At 30.5% G+C, this 20,489-nt stretch overlaps 1 long non-coding RNA gene across 1 annotated transcript; it reads left to right on the top strand.

Moving 5' to 3' along the window:
- Positions 1-13,353: 13,353 nt before the first annotated feature.
- LOC149545796 (uncharacterized) lies at positions 13,354-13,692 on the top strand. Its single transcript, XR_016354295.1, has 2 exons — positions 13,354-13,418; positions 13,502-13,692. It is a non-coding gene; the product is annotated as an uncharacterized LOC149545796 (long non-coding RNA).
- Positions 13,693-20,489: the final 6,797 nt, after the last annotated feature.

Here is a 20,489-nt window from a genome sequence, read left to right on the forward strand (position 1 = left end):
TATCTCGAACTTTTGGGCCTACACAACCTTGGGTTTCTCAAAATTAGCCCCACATAAGTTTGGCACCGGCTACGGTGCAACATATTTGCACCGGCCGGGCCCCTCCTCCATCCTTTTTCCAACGACTCCAACTTTACTTGGCGCAGGTACAAACGGCAGGCGCAGGTACAAACGGCAGGCGCAGGTACAAACGGCCCTTCCACTGCGCCGTATGTTGTCCGACGCCGCCCTCCGCCATCTCCTCCGCCATCCAACGTTTTACAATTAATATCAACCAAACTCATTACTGCTCGTCCCGCCATTTTTCGTGGAGTCTGTATCAACAGAGCCGAAGTCATTTTCCTATCATATTTGCTGGGTGAATTTTCGTCTGTCTCGCTGTTGCTGAGTTTTGGCGTCATCGTTCTCGCCGCTGGGTGCCATTTTAGCACTTGTTGTTGGGTTCTTTGCATTCATAGGTAAGTCTTTGTTCATTTAAATTTTCATTCCCTTTGTTTGTCTGAATTTGGTACATGGAAGTTCTACATTTAGTGTTAAAAGTGAAAAAAATTTCAAAGTTTTCTTTGTTACCAAGTGTTACGATTCGAATTTTTGCAACTACATATATGTTTTGAGACTTTGGATTTCTTTGTTTTATAGATAAAAGGTAAAAGGGCCTGTGAATCATTTATCATTTACTGTTACCTCGTATTGTGCTGAATGTTGTTTAGGAAATTGGAAAAATGGGTATTTTTGTATTAAAGAAATGAAGAAAACATTACATTTCAGAGAAAAACATCATAGTTTATTAACATCTATCATGTGAAACAAAAATAAAATAGAAATATTTGTACATAAAAAATACAATAAATTACTATAAAGTAATATTTGTGCATAAAAAATTCAATACTCATTAAAAAAATTATCAAGTAAAATCAAATTTTTATAGTACATTTATTTAAACTTATATAAATAAGATTAAATAGTTTTTATAATTTTAACTTATATAAATATTAAAAAAGAGAAAATTAATTTATATAATTTTATATCTATTTATTTTATAATTTTTATAAGTGAGATTTCTATAATTAGATTTATTTTCTATAATTGTTACAATTTTGATTTTTAGTCTCTTTCGATGAATTAGAATTAAGTTCTAATATAATTTTTAAACTTAACAAGAAGAAGTGTGAAGAGTGAAGAAAAAGAAGACTATTACAAGATTATTAATATACAATATATGTCTAAAATACATTAAAATAGTAAAAACATCTTTGTTGAATAATTTATAAAGATAATCTAGAAAATAATAGAATTGATAAAATAATAAAAGATAGCATAAACATTAAATAAATTCACTTAAATAAAAATTATTTTAATTTCAAACAATAAATGCTCATTTTAATTAAACAAAGAAATGTGTTGTTTCTGAATTCATTTAAATTAAATATAAAAAGATAAAATAGTTTTATCAAATTATGTAAATAAAATAATTAAATTAAATCAAATAATTGTTGTGGATACTTTAGGAATCTTAAATAGAAGTGTCACCTGAATAGTAATATCAAGTCAAAACTTTCTTAACATAATACAACAAGGCTTCGGAGGATTGAGTGAAGATTTAGATGTAATTTTATATATTTAATGGTTATTAATAATTTATGATTGTTGATTTTTATAGTTTTTTTTCCTATTTTTCAAATAATAAAATAAATGAACTTTATAAATAAAAGTTCAATTTGCATGATAAAACAGAGATAAAATAATCTTATTTAATATTTATAAATTTAATTTCATATATAACATCATTTTAGTCTTATAAGAAATAATAATTGATTTCATTAGTTTTAGTTTAAAAATAAAATTATTAAATAATATAAATAGCCAAAAAAAAATCATTTTTAGTAAATAAGATATTAAAAAAATTTGATAGATTTATAAAAAATTAAAATTATTTAGATTTAAAAAATTAATACATTTATCAAAAATTTAAATTACATATAATATTACTTTAGTATAAAAGAAATAATAATTAATTTTATTAGTTTTGATTTAAAAATATAATTGTAAAATAATATGCTTTTAGCTTAGGTGAATGTTTTTTAAAAAAAAATTATGGAACAAACAAATCGGAAAATCATAGAGAAAGAAAGTTTGGAAAAGATATTAAATATATATTTTAATTTTCTTTTTAGATGATGAGCGAACGAGGCAGTTTGTCAGTACCTGTTGAACGGACTGAGGAGTGCGTACAATAAAGACTGACACTAACACTATTCATGCCCATGGGATGGGATGCCATGCAAATGGTGAAGGCTGCCAATGCAAATAGGTTGCACCATAGCCAAAGCCAACTAGAAGTTGTCTTGCCCAATGAAAATTTTAGATTTCAACATTTTCAAGAAAATTTAGTCTTTATTTTCTAGCAGACACCACTAGACATTACAATTTGTGCAAAATATTCACTGTTTCTGAGGTAAACAAATGCTCAAATATGAGGCAAAAACAATAGTCTCGCCTATAGATAGGCAGGATGAATAATATCACCTTTTACCTAAACAATAAGATGATGTAATATAGGTCCAGAGATTTCCAAGTGTGAATATTCGCCTGCCGAATAAAAGAGCTTCAAATAGAAATTTTGCAGTCTCAAAAACAAAAATTTGCAAAAGTACTCTTACTTTTGCAAAACTGGAAGAAATTATTATTATTACATGGGGACCAAAAACTATTAACGTCTCTTGTTTAAAGTTAAAAACATTAGAGGAAAAATGAAATGTCTCTTTCCTCCTCATTCAATAGGAATTTAGTTTTTCTTAGATATTGATCAAACTGTTTTAGATATCGTTTTAGATATTTTTATTATACAATAATTAATATATATAAATAAATATAATATATTTTATTATCATTTATAATTTAATAAGAATGCATATGTAATAAAATAAATTTTATAACTAATAGAATATAATAAAGTTAATTTTTTATCTTCAATATTTTACTTTTTAACTTTCTGAAACATAAAAAATATAATATCCTAATTAAGTATAATTATATTAAAATATATATTTATTAAAGCACATGATGATAATAAATTGAATTATTTTTTCATTCTTTTTCTTGTTGATAATATTTAATTATGTCCATAATCTAAAGTCTTTCAACTAATAATAAAACAATTTAAAGAACAATTTGTAATTAAACTAGGGGAAGAGTACCAAGAGCTACTATAGTAATTTTGAATCCTAAGCTACTTAATGATGCAATAGATTTTGACCATTTGCTTAGTCTCATATTTAACTCAAGTTGTTGATAAGTGATCTCTGAACTTATCTATCATGAGATTCTAGCTTGATCTCTAATTCAAAAATTTTAATGTAAATTAGAATGACACGTTTCAAAATTTAAAAATTGTAATGATTTTCTTTGTCATACTTATAGGTACATGACAGTGTAAACATAATTCTTTTTTGAGTTACATATATATATATATATATATATATATATATATATATATATATATATATATATATATATATATATATATATATATATATATATATATATATATATATGCATAAAAAATGTACCTTACCTACTACATGTTTTTTTAATGCACAACTTTTGATTTGACAACTTTGTATATAACTTAATTACTAATAACTATTGATTTAGCTTTTAGATGAATTTTGTGGAATCCTTCATGCGTGCAAATGTTAAAAGTGGTCATAATGCTATTTGAATTGTATTTTATATCGTTCTATTATCCACTTACTTTGAAGCCAAAATAAGTGGTACAATTGATCCAATACTTACATATGTCACATGCTTTATTTTATAAGAAAATAGATTATTTTACATTTACATTAAATAAAAAACCCCTCATCTTATAATTTTTATAGAATTTTACACCGAGAGTGGGTCACACCTTTTCATTTAATTTTCTCTAATTTGGAAATGCCTCTTGGCTTTGGTATATATATTGCATATCTTGTGTTTCCTTGTTTTGCTTGTTGCTTTGTTCGTTGCGAGTGAGCGTTCAAGCATAAACGAAAGGTACAACAAAGAAAAATGCATTGCAAGGATTACTAGGTATTTTGTTGGATCTCTATAACATTTTGATTTGGAACTAAAATGAACATCTCATGTGTTTGGCTTGAGTGTTTTTACATGCTTTCATAGATTCACACTTCATTTGGTGCTTTAAAATTGAATCTAGATTTGCTTTCACGCATATATGTTTCACATAGTAATTAGGCCCTATGAACACTATTTGGGAGATCTTGAGAGATTGAGCTTCATTCGTTTGCTTTCCATGTGAAGCTCCTCTTGACGACGGATCCCCTTGTAGGTAGGGAAGGATATTTGTCATTGTCTCACTATTCTGCTTGGGTTTGTCCTCAACATCCATTAGTACTTTCTCTTTTGAGACTAGTGGTGTTTGTTGTTGGATTTTTCAAAAAGTTAATGAGGTGATTTCAAATTAGCGTGTCAAAAAATCTTGTTTGCTATGTTTGGGTAAGGTGAAGAGGCTAGAGGAGTATGCTCTGTTCCCTTTTGGGCACATCAGAAACTTGGAACCTTTGAATCCAAACCAAGTCTCCATGTGGTACAACTTTGTGAGTCTTCCTTGATTAGAGAGGGTTAAACCGTAGTGGACATTCCCTTTATTGGGTCAACCATGTGGATGGTACCTCAAGCGGTAATAGCCATTTTTGACGTGGTAGTAGCAACCGCTATATAAATGTCCTTGTGGGGGAAATCCTCATGGGTGTAGTCTTTTGTTGGGTTGTCGGATCTCCTCAGTATCTTCGATTGATTAAATTCTCGGAATATGTCAAAACCCTGGTACGCCAGGATTGGATTTCGCCCACTCTAGATTGCAAAAGCTGCAGAGTTGACCATTACTAAGAACCTTAGTGCTGCCAAATTTTCTTTTCTAAGACTATGTGCGTGATTGAAAAATACTTTGAGAACATACACAGTAGTGGTTTTAGGGATTAGATTCATACTACGACACTATTTTTGTTCATGTGCAAGGTTGCTTTGTCCCTTGCCCATTGCTTGTAGATGTTTGCTTGAAATCTCTGATTGTTGTTCTATGTGCCTGATTATTATTTATAAATCTAAAATTGATCTTAGTTGGTTAAAAAAGGACAACTCATCAATCATCATTTGGACTCTAGGGTAACCGTGTTTTTGTTATTCCTGAGTTTATTTGACCATTGTGCACCTAATCTTGAGTGTCTAAAATTGTTGTCACTTTCAATCTTTGCATCATAGCTATCTTTGAGTTAGTAAGTGAAGAAAGTTATCTCATATCAATTTATCTCATATTATTACATTTTATTATAGAACATTATAACTCTTGGATAATTCCACAATTGTGAGACCAACAATGGCATATTGTGTTAACCAATCATGAGACTTATATTGGCACATTATGTCTTTTTAAGCAAGACATGTTATGTTGGTGTTTGAAAACGTTACCCATTTCCAATTACCCTGATGAGAATATGACACATCTAGGGGCAGCTAACTCCCATTATCAACACATCCATTATATTTTCTCTTGGATTTCCTTTTAGCAAACCCATTCGATTTTTATTTTTTTGATCAATATCATGTTTGTCTCTCAAACTATGTATATTTCCATCTTGACATATATAGGAGTAATTTTTTCAATCCAATCATTGTAATGGAGATACTTGAATTGGTAATTTCATTCTAAGATGTGCCTTCATGGATCCAACTGGTCCAGTTATCGCAAATCTGATGAATTTAGCTGGGACCCAAAGTGGGTCCGGCTAAAAAAATTTCGTTTCCAAACCACTAATATGGCAAATTGGTCCATTGATTATCTCGAGCTTACTGGAATCCATTTTAACCACTGATTTACCATTAAAAACTTATTTCAATTATTTTCGCACCATTGTGAAAACTTTTTCAGGAGGCCTGTTGCTCGACTTTAAAAAAATTGACATAAACACCTGATCAAGCTCTAAAACTCAGGATCTCTGTTCTCTCTAACATGTTCAATAGGCCTGCCAGATCTCGTTGCATGACGACATCAAGGTCACAAGATATTGACCTTCGAAGTTGCCAACTTAAATTCACCTGCAGATAAACATGTTAGAAAACTGGAAAGTGCATTTGGAAATGGCCTGGAAAACTGGACATATGGGCACTTGGGGATCTGGAATCTAGGGCATGAGTACATTGTCATGAGGAGAATATGATTATACGATTTGGGCTCATGATGGATCACAAGGAAAATTTGGCGAGCATCTGAAGTTGGCTACTTGGATTTTGCAAACTGGGAACAATGACAGAAAGCGATTTTTGCAAATGGAATTGGCTTGGAAAAGTGTGCAGACGAATTCGTCAAGACATAAAAATTGACACACCTGGAGTATTTTCAGTATAGAACATAGGGAAACCAACCATTCGATCTCACCTATCACGAATCAGGAGATATGACATCATGAATAGGGGTTCCAATCAATCTGTAAATACTGACACCAGTAAAACTTTAGAAATTCCGTTTGGAATCGCATTTGAAAACTGATCAAACGGATTCGTCAAGAGCTAAATTTGAAACATGACAGGTCTCTAACGTCTACAATGCAACACAAAAGGAATTTTAACATTTGGGTCAACTGGTCAAAAGTTACAACACGTCAAACATGGCTTCCCAGAATTTTGAATATTTTGCAAATGTGTGAAAACAGTAAACTACCAACTTTGAGGGATTCAAAACCTAGTCAAACGAACTCGAAACGACTCAAAATTTGAAACATAGGCTCTCAGGTATTGATACTAGATATTTCCAAAGTGGTGAATCATGATGTAATTCTAGGTGTGAGATATTCAATCACAAACACAACCTCCTGTCGCTGTTTGACACTTAGGTGAAAATGCAAGATTGACAATTTCTAAAAGCAAGACTTCGCCAAATGACTCAGAATGATGATTTAACTTCATAGAACACTTAGACAGGTTGAAAATAGGGTGTTAGAAATATTAAACACCTTTTAGGCTTCAGACTGGCAGTCAGGTACATAGGTATCAAAAAGCTTTCATAGGGCTTAATTTCTCAACAGTGCTCAAAATCAGGGCTGCAATTTTGAGCACCAACATGTTATTCACTGGAAGCAAAGATAAAAGCATGGATGAGTTGATGATTGATAGATTATTAAGGCAACATGGGGTTGAAACATTGAGATCTCACATAACTCATGAAGATATTGATGGAACTACTTCAGCAAATGATTTTTTTGGAAGAAATCAATACTGCTCTCCATTTCTTGCTCCTCCTAGATTATCACCTAAATCCTCTCACCTAATGGATGATAAAATCAGAGAAGATGAATTGGAAAAGATAACATACTTGGAGAAGAAAATATTGTGTAAATTATGTGTACTTCAGAGATTTTTATCACATATTTGGAGATGTCTTGTCATTGATGCCAATACAATTCTTTCCTTTTGTCATTATTCTTGCCTTTCTTGGTCATCTCAAAATTATCCCATTGAGATTTCATCCCATGTTAGTTGTACTCAAGTTCATTCAAAATTATTATAAGCTTAAATTAATGTACATACATAACACATTTCTAGTGATCAAAGGAGTACGGTTACCCTGAGATTGTCAAATGAATATAAATCTTATATTGAGTCATTGTTATTGATGGGTGTGGGGTTTCCACAATATGTGAGAACATTATTTGGATCTTGGTTATGAAGTTAATGAATAAGAGGGACACATTTCTATTAAGAAAAGATGTAATGAACACATTGAAAAGGGTGTGTTCCCTTCGATCACAAAACAATGAAATTGATGCCAAAAGTTTAAGTTTATGGCATGTAGAGGAAAAAGACAACTTCTTCTACTATAAAACACCCAATAGTGGAGAAAATTTTCCATTTATTATAGGTTTTCAAACACCATAGATGTGAGAGATGATGGTGAGATATTCACATAACTCTATTATAGCACTGGATTCCACTTTTTCAACAAACAAATATGTTGTGAGTATACCAATTTCAACTATATTAATATATATTGATATCCAACTATACCAATGCCAACTATATTAATATTAATTTCTAACTTTTGGATCCATGCTTGTGCTGAATCTTTTTTTGTACCATCAAATGTTGCTAGTGTCAACCTAGACATCCTATTCTACAGATCCTTTTTGAAAAAATGGTTCATTTGACTTCCCATTGATCCATTCTTTAAGTTGTGAAACTGGATAAATGGGAGTTGTTGTCTTATTTTTGGATCAATCTTCATATAAGCCTCCATGTTGGCATCAAGATCTCCTTTCACAAGCCTTAGTTCTTTGCCTCCATTACTAAGGACTTTTTTGGGTATGAATGAAGGTTGTGTACGGTGTGTGCCTCCTATCCTTGATAAATTCATTGTTGCCTTCTTTCATTCTCTTTCAAGAGCGCATTGATCTCTTTGAACTAATTAGCCAAATATTGTACAGAATGAGTAGGGGATTGAAATGGGAATTACTAATTCGATTACATGTCCAAGACATTCCAAAAAAAAGAAATATTTTTTCAATGAATGATCTTAAATGGATACCTATCGGAAATGAAAATATCTAGGAGCTTGACTTATGTGCTGCTATCCCTCTTGGGAGACTTGTTCACTTTATCAAAGGAGAAGGTATATTGTAGGATGACATCAAGACAACATTTCTACATAAAGCTCATAGAGAGCCCAAATTGGAAAACCCTACTAACCATAGTACCATAATGTATTCAAAGTATGCTTAACATTTTCCATATAATTAAGCATGTCATATATATATATAAAATTTATCATGTTGATTAATATATTGGTTTCTACATGTCCTTAAAAAGATATGAAAGTTTATACAAAAAAGGGGTTGCCAAATGAAAATAATTAGAGCATAATAAAACATGACATATGAAAATACATACAAAGTTTATTCCAATTTCTTTTTAACTATTTCATTTTGACACATGTTGGTATATTTACATCCATGTAGAATTACTAAGATACTTAAGATGTATATAAATTTTACATTCATTCTACTTTCATAAATTTGTACTTCCTTGAAGTAAGAAATGGAATTGAATACCTATGTTTTCATAAAGTTTTTGTTTGATTTAGAATCATCTTGGTTTTTTTTTAAAATTTTCAAATTACATTTACTTTTGTGTACTTCAAAAAATTCATGTATTATAATATAGATTTAATGGTACCACTATAAAAACTTTTTTACGTATTTTAACAATATTAAGGGTCACTAACAATATTAAAAAAATTCAGGATGGGTAGAAAGAATAAGTGGGAATCACTTATCAAGTTAGATGTGCAAGACATCCCAAATGAAGGAAATCATTTCTCAAGTTGTGAACTTGAATGGACACCTATTGGAGATGATAATAAACAACAAATAGATTGGTGTGCTGCTATCCCTCTTGAAAGGCTCCCTCACTTTGTCAAAGGGGAAGGTTTATTGGATAGTACTGAAACAACATTTGTGCGTAAAAGGATTTTGGAGAGTAATTTGATAGAACCTACTAATCATGCCACAAAGATGTATTCAAGGTTTGTCTGCTTTAATAAATTGATTAAGCATGTCACTTTTTTTTTTATATCCATTAACTTATATTTTTTTATATCCATTAACTTATATTTTTTCACATGTTTAAACAGTTATCATTGTGCTTTTGGGCCACTAGATAAAAGAAATGCACCAACAAGCAAGGAAAGAAGTCACAATTTTATTCAAAAAAGGGGTTGTCAAACTCATTTTAATGTTAGGGTTATGTATGGTAGACCAGATGTTGCAATAATTATATATAATGAATTTAGTCATCAAGATGCCAATGGTGAATTTTGTCATGGAAAAAATGACCCTTCTGGTGATCCAAGGAGTAGTTTTGCACCAAGGTTATCAACTGAATGTAAATCATATATTGAATCCTTACTATTGATGGGCGTAGGGATTGACACAATATGTCAACGAAATTACCTAGATTCTAGTCTAACAAAGTTGATGAATAAGAGGGATACTTGTTTGCTAAGAAAAGATGTGTTAAATGCATGGAAAAGAGTGCGTTCCCTACATTCACAGAAAAATGAGGATGATGCAAAAAGTGTATGTTTGTGGCATATAGAGGAGAAAGATAACTTCTTTTTTTATAAAACACCAAAAAATAAAGAAAATATTCCATTTATCATAGGCATCCAAACACCATGGATGCAAGAGATGATGGTGAAACATTCACATGATTCAATTATTGCGATGGACTCCACATTCTCAACAAACAAATACTGTGTGAGTAGAACAATTTTAATTTTTTTTTTTATGGATTTTAATTTAGCCATTAGTTTTATTTGTCTAAAAAATTAATATATTGTTGTTTTTTTCATGTGTAGTATCAACTTTATACTTTGCTTGTATTTGATGAACAAGAAGCTGGTGTACCGGTTGCATGGGCCATATCCTCAAGAAATAAAATTGAGGATATAAATGAATGGCTAATGGAGATTTATAAAAGAGGGAAACAATATAGAGAAGATTGGCATGTCAACGCATTCATGACAGATGATGCTAGCGCCGAGATTGAAGCAATAAGGTTTTCTCCAACCTTAGTTTATAGTTAGAAGAATGCAAATTTTTAATGTTTAGTTTATACATATATATGTTTTCCAATTTTTAGCATAAACAAGTTTCAATTTAAGAATTATTATTTTTAGAATACTACTTATGAACTTTGATAATTAATTATCTTGTAGATTATCCTTTAAGTGTCGAGTGTTGTTATGCATCTGGCATGTGCGTAGGGCATGGCTGAAGAATGTGTACAAGTAAGTTAATATTTTATTAGAATATATGAAAAATCACATACATAACATCATAACTCTATATTGTTGTATATAATCCAGATTTGTTAAAAATAAAGATGTTGGAACAAGAATATTTGATAGACTGGGTGAGATAATGTATGCAATGCATGAAAATGAAGATGCCATTACTGATTTGATAATAAAGTTCATAGAGGAATTCAAAGAAGAGAAGGAATTCATTAATTACTTTCAGAATTATTGGTGCCATGATGAGAGTCGCATTGGTAAGACCATCAAGATTATCTTTTATATTTTATTATGAATTTATATAATTTAAATTAATTATTCTATATGCTAAGATGTCATGTTTGTTTTTCTAGCGATGTGGGCAAAAAGCTTTCGGAGCTTCCCTCATGCAAATCAAGAAACTAATGCTTCGATAGAGTCATATCACTCCCACATCAAGAGTCAACATCTAAGTGATTGTTCTAGGAAATGCACAAGAAGAATGGATTGGCTCATCTATACACTTCTTCATAGGGTAGAGCCATTCTATAAAAATAAAAGATATTTGCAACAATCTGGATTTTTAACCAACTTCAAAAAGGAAAGATATTACATAACTGCATTAGAAAGATCAAAATTAATACCAGATACTGATTGCTATCAAGATGACCAGCTACCAAACACATATAAAGTTAGAAGTCAAACTATTCCAGCAAAATGGTATTTCGTAAGGAAATTTGGACCAAATTTGCATGTGTGTGATTGTGAATGGGCAAAAAGAGGAAACACATGCAAACATGTGTTGAAGATCTTATATATAATAAAGAGAAACACACATGATAAAGTTGTTGGTAAGTATCATTTAAAATTTAGCATTAATTTATTTACATTTTATTAAAAAAATCTATGTTAACTATATTAGTCTCATTTAAAATTACAGAAACTTCTACTCCATTGGTCGTTGATGATGAGGAAGTCATAGGAAGATCGAGTCATGACATTAATGTCATTGGTAATGATCAATATGATCTCTATAGTTAAATATTAAATGATTTTATAATTCTTAACATTAATTACGTAATATTTCAATTGTAGATGATTGTATACTTTCTGGAAATCAAGATGTGCTTGAGGTTAACGTTGGTGAAGGTGACAAAACTGGTAAATTTCATAACTATCATTTTTAATGAAATTTCAATATTTATCAGTAATTCTGACTTTGTTATTACATTTGTATTGCAGATAGTTGGAATTTATCTACTACTATCAATGATAAGTTTCAAAAATCTGTTGATTATTTAAATTCATTGCTCAAAAATTTACCAACTAGTGATTATGACAAAGACATCTTTAGTCAATCTGTTGACAAATTTAGAGAAATTCATGCATCTCTTGCTTCATCTTCCAAATTTAAACCAATCCCTGGCTCAGATAACATATCTATGAGACGAATAGCACCATGGTTTAGTCCAAGTAAAATGAAAAAAAGTCATTCCATTCACAAAAAGCGTAAATCCCTCTCTAGAAACTTAAATAGTAGAGTTGAGGAGAATGAAAATTTCCAGTTCCCCTCTATAGGATGCAAAAAGAAAAAGAAAAAGAAAAAGGTCATAAATTGCTCAAATATAGCTATTCAAGAAGAAAGAGATATTATCAGGCAACAAGGTGAGTGTATTTTTAAGAAAAAGTATTTTTATAATTACATAGCAATAATTCTTATTTTCATTTCATGTATTAATCATATTTCATTGTAGGTTTGGGTGATCGAGAAAGTATTCCACAGCGTCAATTACCTTTCTCCATTGATCTAAACCATACAACAATTGGTGAAGTGAAGTTTCCAAATGGTAAGCTTTTAACTATTAAGTGTCTTTGTTACTTTTATAATAAAATACTTGGTTCATAGTTCTAACCACTTCTGTATGTACAAGATACAATTATTAGAGATCAACCGTCAATGATCAATACTATCCCTATCCATACCTTTGAACAAGTTATTGTAGGTAGATAGTAATTTTAATATTGTTTAGATTATGTACATAAATTAATTTTATACTTGAACATTTTATATAAGTTAAAATGTTAAATATAAGTTTTTTATGTAGATTTGGATGATCAACAAGATGCTCAACAACTTGCGTTGCCCTTCTCTATTGATCTTAACCAAACATTAACAACAATGGATGTGATAGATACTAGTCAAGGTAATGACATTATATAAATCAATGAATTATGAGTCTTTAGTTTGTAAATTTATTTTTCCAAAGTTTACATACTAAATGTTCATATTATTGCAGGATTAGATGATGAACAGAAAAATCAAGAATACATGCAACTAGATTCCATTGAATCTAATCAGGCAGCAACAAAAAATGATGCAATAGAAGCTAGATATGGTAATGAAGTTATGAAATAAACATAATTATGAGTATTAAATTGACAACTATATTTTAAATTTATTGATGATATTTATTAAATGTTAATGCTTTTTTTGAATTAGATGATCAACAAAAAATTCAAAAAAGCATGCAACCATATTTTATTGATCTTAATCAAACAATAGCAAGAACGAACACAATGCAAAGTAGAGATGGTAAGGAAAATACGAAATGAACTTCAATCAATTGTGTCTTTAGTTTGAAAATGAATTTTATTATTAACACAATATATTTGCAGGTGTTGATGATGTTTATATGGAGGATGGTGATCAACACTTTTTTGTAAATTTATCGAAGTGATAAAATGGTTCCAATTAGAAGAGAGGTCAATATAAGTCAAGACTAAGAGCTTCACTATGAAAGATTTTCAAAACATATTGTATTATTTTATCATCCAAATATTACATCCTTGATTTTGTGCTTTTACAAGGGATTTGATTTTGTCTCGTAGTGAAAGCATTATGATGCTTTGAGTTATATTTTGGTAAAATAGTTGTTCATCATCTTCATATATTTATGTTGTCTTGAACTTTCCATGTGTTATTTGATTAAAGTTAGCATGTAACGTTTGATCCAACTTTAGTATTGCAATAACACAAATGTTGAAATAACATATGTGTATGGTTATGAATAACATGGTCAAATTAAGCAATTTTTTTGTAACATTTTATGTGGTTAAGAATCATGTAATTTTTCTCATTCTTACTTAGAAGAAAATAAGACGACAAGATATAGAATATATAAAATGAAATGATTAAGTAGGTTAACTATCTAAGAAATTATATTCAACATGGTTGTCTTATGAATTATTTTGTACAAAAAATTGATACTTGATAAGTAGGAGATCATTTCCATGGATGAAACTCCATAATTAAGCGCACTCAAGCTGGAGTAGTACTAGGATGGGTGACCTCTCAGAAAGTCTTGGTGCTTCACCCTTGTGAGCATCACCTAGATCCAATGAGTGCTAAGTGTTACATTTATACTCATGAGAGATGGATTCATGTTGAATCACTACTCATGAAACATGGGTCAATGAGTTTGACTCAAAATCACACACTTAAATCTTGAGAAGAATATCACAAATTGATACTTGCTTAGTTTGTTGTCATTAAATAAGTTTAATAAATAAATGAGGAACTATTAATGTTACATGACAATCGAGACAACACATAAATAGCTATGTTAAAAAATAAACAAATTTGAAAACATATGTATTTTTATGTTGTATTTATAAAAGAAATAAAATATTGTTAAATTTAATTTATTTATTTATTATAATTATTAATTTTAAACTATTTCATTTCAATTTTTTTAAATTTTTTTTTTTCAAAATCAATTAGAAATCTTAAATATGTTAAATATAACTATGCAAAAATATTATTTTATTTTTTAATGTACTAAATTTTTAATTGAATTTCATAATATAATTAATATAATAATCAATTAATTTAATCTTATCTTTCAAGCAACTAATTTTTCTTTAAAAAACTTATTATTTCTATAAAATAAACAACATTTATTTTATTTCTATATTACTATATATTTAAAAAAAAAATTAATTGCATAAGTTTTGTCATTTATGAGTTTGGTTGATATTAATTGTAAAACGCTGGATGGCGGAGGAGATGGCGGAGGGCGGCGTCTGACAACATACGGTGCAGTGGAAGGGACGTTTGTACCTGCGCCTGCCGTTTGTACCTGCACCTGCCATTTGTACCTGCGCCAAGTAAAGTTGGAGTCGTCGGAGAAAGGATGGAGGAGGGCCCGGCCGGTGCAAATATGTTGCACCGTAGCCGGTGCCCATAAGTTTGGGTATCTCCCCTCAATATTATAGATTCTCATCGAGATGCTCGACTGCATGCGTTGTTACCAAAATTCAAAACAAATAGTGCTTAGTTCAGAGGAAGTAAAAAGAGAGGAGGGGAAAAACAGATTATATAAATTATGACGGGGTGTTTGAAATCTTCCATTTTATATGAAAAAGACATACATGTGTGAGGCAACTCTTTAAAACAAACTTTATTCATTTTTTAAAATTTATTTTTCAAACTTGCCATGCTTTTAATCTTCCTGTTTGAACCGACTGTTTGTTTTGACTTATTTTATTTGCTCCACTTTAATATAATGAATGCACAGGTTTTTATTTGAAGTTCCTAACTAATTAATAACTTCTACATTTTACGACTGGTTGAATTATGGACTAAGTCTTAGCTCATTTATAGGTTAATCTTAGGAGTTAACTTAGAATGAGTGTTGAATGAGTGTTATATCAAGAAGGCTATTTAAAAGCATAGCAATTTTAGGATTTACTCAAGCGCACTAAATTCAAAGTGAGTCTCCTCAGATAGTTTTAATCTACTCCACTCATGTTGCAAATATTTAACTAGTTGGTCTTCCGCATTAATAGGACAAGCTTGGAATAAATTTAGGAATGATAATTTTCTCTTTTCTATATTTTGTTCTTTTAATTTTCTGATTTATGGGTTTTGCAGCTAGGTTAGGAAATATTCTTTTGCACTCTTCAATCTATTCTCAGCATTATTAATAAATCACATATTTTGAAATGAAGATTCTCTCTCTCTCTCTCTCTCTCTCTCTCTCTCTCTCTCTCTCTCTCTCTCTCTCTCTCTCTCTCTCTCTCTCTCTCTCTCTCTCTATATATATATATATATATTTATTTATTTATTTATTTATTAAAAAATTGTGTGATAAAGCAAATATTGAAATAAGAAAATTTCTATATTTCTATATTCAATTATGAACCTATTTTGCCCCAATATTTTCTCAACCTGGCTTTGATACCAAAATGTCATGCCCAAATTTTCTTGAATAAGACACATGCATGCACACATACAATAATAATATTCAATTTTATTTCTTGAAAACAATTTAAAAAATATTTAAACTAAAACATATTCATAGTATTGAAAAGTCCTTTCAAATATTACAATCATATTTGGATCCTTACATTAATTTACAAATTACATGAAGATCTACTTCTGATCTTTTACAATACATAACTTTTTACAAATGTTCATAATAAATCATCTTCAAATCTCCAATAGAAAGTAAAAATCTTCTAAGCTTTTCTTCAACACATATCCATTTAGAAAACCTGTACAAAACAACCCTGTAAACCATGGAGAGCTCACCTCCCAGCCTAGGTCTCTAAGAGACCAACCACTGAGCTTGAAGAACCAAGTCCAACCGGGTAACAATCAAGCACACACATATAAATCAAAAATACAAGAACACCATTTAACACCCTTTTTGAGCTTATACATTAGGTTACCAGAGGAACCAATAGAATGGGTGAAGGTGTGCCTAAAAACCCCCAAGGAGAAGCCAAATATAGAAAACCAAATCTGTCCATACAAAATAAATACCAACTCTCACAAAATTTCTCCCCTTATCACCCCCAAAGTGCATAACAAAGTACTGGCACATGCAGCCTATACTACATGCTTACCCCTCTTCCTTCCAGGGAAGAGACTCTACACTCAAGGGATAGGCCCAACTAACCCCTTCACCCTAAGGCCACTTCTTCCCTCCCAAGGGTGAGTGATGTCCTTACACAACCATAACATCACTCTAAAAAATCAAAATGAAAATAATGCAATAGAAATTCATCCACACCCAACAATACAATAGAGATAATGAACAACACACATATGCATCTGTAGCAAAATTTACACATCTTTTATTCAGAAAAATAATACAACACATAGTTTCCAAAACATGGATAAAGCTCTAACCTTTCTCTGAGCTATGGTGAATGAACTAATTTGAAAAGAGTCCTCTATCCTTCCTTAATCCAATCTCCAAAACTAAAAATCTCTAAAGCTAGAGAGTGGGTGAATGCCAACTCTATTTTCCAATTTTCCTCTAAAAGAAAAACATTCCTAATTTTTCTCCATCATGAAAGAGAACAACACTTTACCTCAACCCAAGTTTTCCTATTTTGTTGGAATTATCAACTCATTGGAGATAAGGTAGGAATTTTGGGTAAGTCTTCTTCCATTTTCGTAATACTTCAGAAATGAGATTTTAAAAGTGTTAGAAAAGAGATTTTAACTCCAGTAAAGCCAAAATTTAAGCCCTAACATATAGTACTAACATGTAGGTAACTTAATTTCACTAAAACAACACTCTAAGAGTCAAACAAATCCCTCTAAAGTCACCCTAAACTTAAAATCCAAAATTTAATTTAATTAAAACCTTCATAAGATATTTTTATGCAAGGGGATGAAAACTTAAACATTTCTAATTGGTTAGGAATAAGGTTGGGTGTCCTTTGCCAATATCTCAACCTGACTTGCCACTTAAACACATAACAACACAAGTGTTAAGTGACATTATAAAATATACATTTAACATTATGAGTGGCACATCAATTTTTACAAAAAAAATCTAATTTAAAACATCCATTCACATTACGTTCATAAAGTAAAATACTTAACAATGAGGTTAAGATCTTTTCATTAGATCTAACCTTGGCAATCTCAATTGATACAAATGTATAGTCTTGGTTCTCCGTTTTACCATGGATATTTCTTGCACACTCAAACGACATATCAATAGTCCAAGATAAATAAAACATATACATATATAAATCCTCAATCAATTTCATATTCATAATTGAATCAAAACTTAAGCCATTTCCTAATTGAATAACATTTTCCATTTCTAACCATTGTGCATATATATAATACTACCATTATCAAACTAAACATGATATGCCTCTTTTGCAACATTTATATTCAAACATAATTTCCTACTCATTAATAAAATAACCAACCAAGTACATGAATGTAACTAATCATCAAGCATCATAAATAAGTTTTGACATCATAAATGATTACCATAAAATAAAGTGTCTCATAGTATCAAATACTCTGAGTAACAGTCCAAAATAGTCCAACGTATAACAAGGTCTCAAAATATAAAGGAGCTGCAATACAAAATATAAAGTATCTAAAATGAAAATAAACTGCTATGATATGCTATGATGGGCCAAGGTGAGGCCTCACAATAAGCTAATGTTTAATTTGTTGGATTTGGAAATTGATCTTTAAATTTTTCTCAACTGTAGCCTATAGTTGAGAAAAAATTTAGGTTAAATTTTTTTGAAAAGAATGAGTAAAGCCTTAAGGACGCAACTTCCTTGTGAGAATCATCAACACTATTGAAAATAACTTTGTACATGTAACACTATATAGGAAAAAAATAATATGTCAAACATCATTATCAATAAAATTACTATGGATCCCCATGTGAGGCAAAGCTTATTTCTAACTCAATTAATGTTTGAAACTAGATAATAAGTCATTTTGTACAAGATTTCATTATATTCTAACAAACTCACTTCCCCCAAAAGATTGCTTCAAATTTTCTTGCATGCGATAAAATGGACAACTAATTGGTTGAATCATTGTACATATTAACTTTTCTGAAATGGGTAGTTTGAAATGTAAAATCCTCCAAACAATTAATTATGCATCGAAATTGGCTTTAGTTTTTATTATTTCAGCTAATAGTTTTGACCCAAAAAAATCATTAAACCCGCATTTCCACTTAGAATTCAATCAAGGCCTTAGGTGTCTCTTTGAAAGAAGTTGTAAATGAACCTTTTTTAAGGTGGAAATTTAACAAAGTAAAATGAAAAATGGCATCATCCATAACCAATCTTTTGTAAAAGTTGCAATGGATAGGGGCTCATAATTTCATTATTGATTCTAAAGGTACTAAAGATTGAATGAAAATTAGAAATACTTAGTATTTACTACTTAGGTTAAACTATTATTTAATGTAATGTCATTACAACCACCTCATAGTATGAAAATCCCAATGATCCCCTACACTACAAACTTGTTCTTTGAAGAGGGCATAAGACTACTTTGAACCTTGCTTAAGGCAATAGATTGATCTTGATAAAGAATGTGCTTGTTCCACCAAATAAATGAGGTGGAAAAACTAAATCCATGTTGAAGTAAATGGCTTCTCCATTTTAAGATTTTGCATGTACATTGCCACACTTTCCATGTTGTTTGGAGAGGGAATGAGGCTTTAATAGAAGGAAGGGAAAAAGGCATTGAGAATTGTGTTCAACCATCCCACATATTGTCATTTATCTTTGAGAGTGGCACTACTAATGTTATTATGTATCATTTTATTCTATGATTCATCCAAATGGATTGCTCTAATAATCCACTTGGTGGTTAAATAAAAACCTTGTGTTCTTAGGTGATGTACGAAGGTGCATGGATGGTCCTAAAATAACATGTGAAGTAAACTCAATGTACAACCTTCTAACCCTACTCAGAGTTACACACAGAAGCTACACAATTTATAAATGAAACCATAGAGTATACAAGTCCAGATGCAACATATTTTAGGTAAAATTAGTTCACTTCACATATAGAATAGCCACAACATGCTCAGTTGTGAGGCCTTCATGGTTGTGGTCTTGAACAAAAAAAGAAATATCCAAAATCAGAGCCTTAGTTTTGCATTTTCTAACCTTCCTGATCTTCTTACTATCTCTTCTTATCTATCTTGTTATCTCTCTACATCTAACCAAGCTTCTTTTATAGCCAGCTAAGCCACAAGTTAGCTAGTCAAGCATAAATTATAATTTAGGACCATACTTGGAAGGATAAACAAAAACCCATGCAAATGGTCATATAAAACCACACACACTTGAAGATAGGTCCACACATGTGTTAGGAGTAAACTTATAATGAAAAAAGGATGCCATATAAGCAATCAAAACTACACTAATCAGATCAACACATTACACAAGGTGGAAACAACATAAAAGAATAGGACTACAAAGACTTACACGAAACTTAAGAAATATGTAACATACAAATTTGTGCACTCGGAGAAAGGATCAAGGATAGGTCCTCAATACAACGACAATTGTGCATAATAAGAAAACAAAAGAAACAACAACTACTTGATCACAAAGAGCATGTTGGTACATAAAACCGAAAATATTTTGGTTGATGCAAGATTGCTCAAAGATCTAAGATGCTCTTACCTCAAATACATGGGGTTAATACAAAATTGATGTCTACATTAGGCATGACTGATATTCTAACCTGAATCATAGAGATCCAATTCAACTTGTGTAATCCATCAACTATTCTCAATTGCTTTATCCTTCCACTGAACTAGGTATTCCAAGTAGAATTTTCCTTTGGTACTCCTATTCAACTAGT

This window comes from Cupressus sempervirens, chromosome 7, assembly GCF_028749045.1.
Source record: "Cupressus sempervirens isolate cs-2001-9-10 chromosome 7, ASM2874904v1, whole genome shotgun sequence".
Classification (NCBI taxonomy): Eukaryota; Viridiplantae; Streptophyta; class Pinopsida; order Cupressales; family Cupressaceae; genus Cupressus; species Cupressus sempervirens.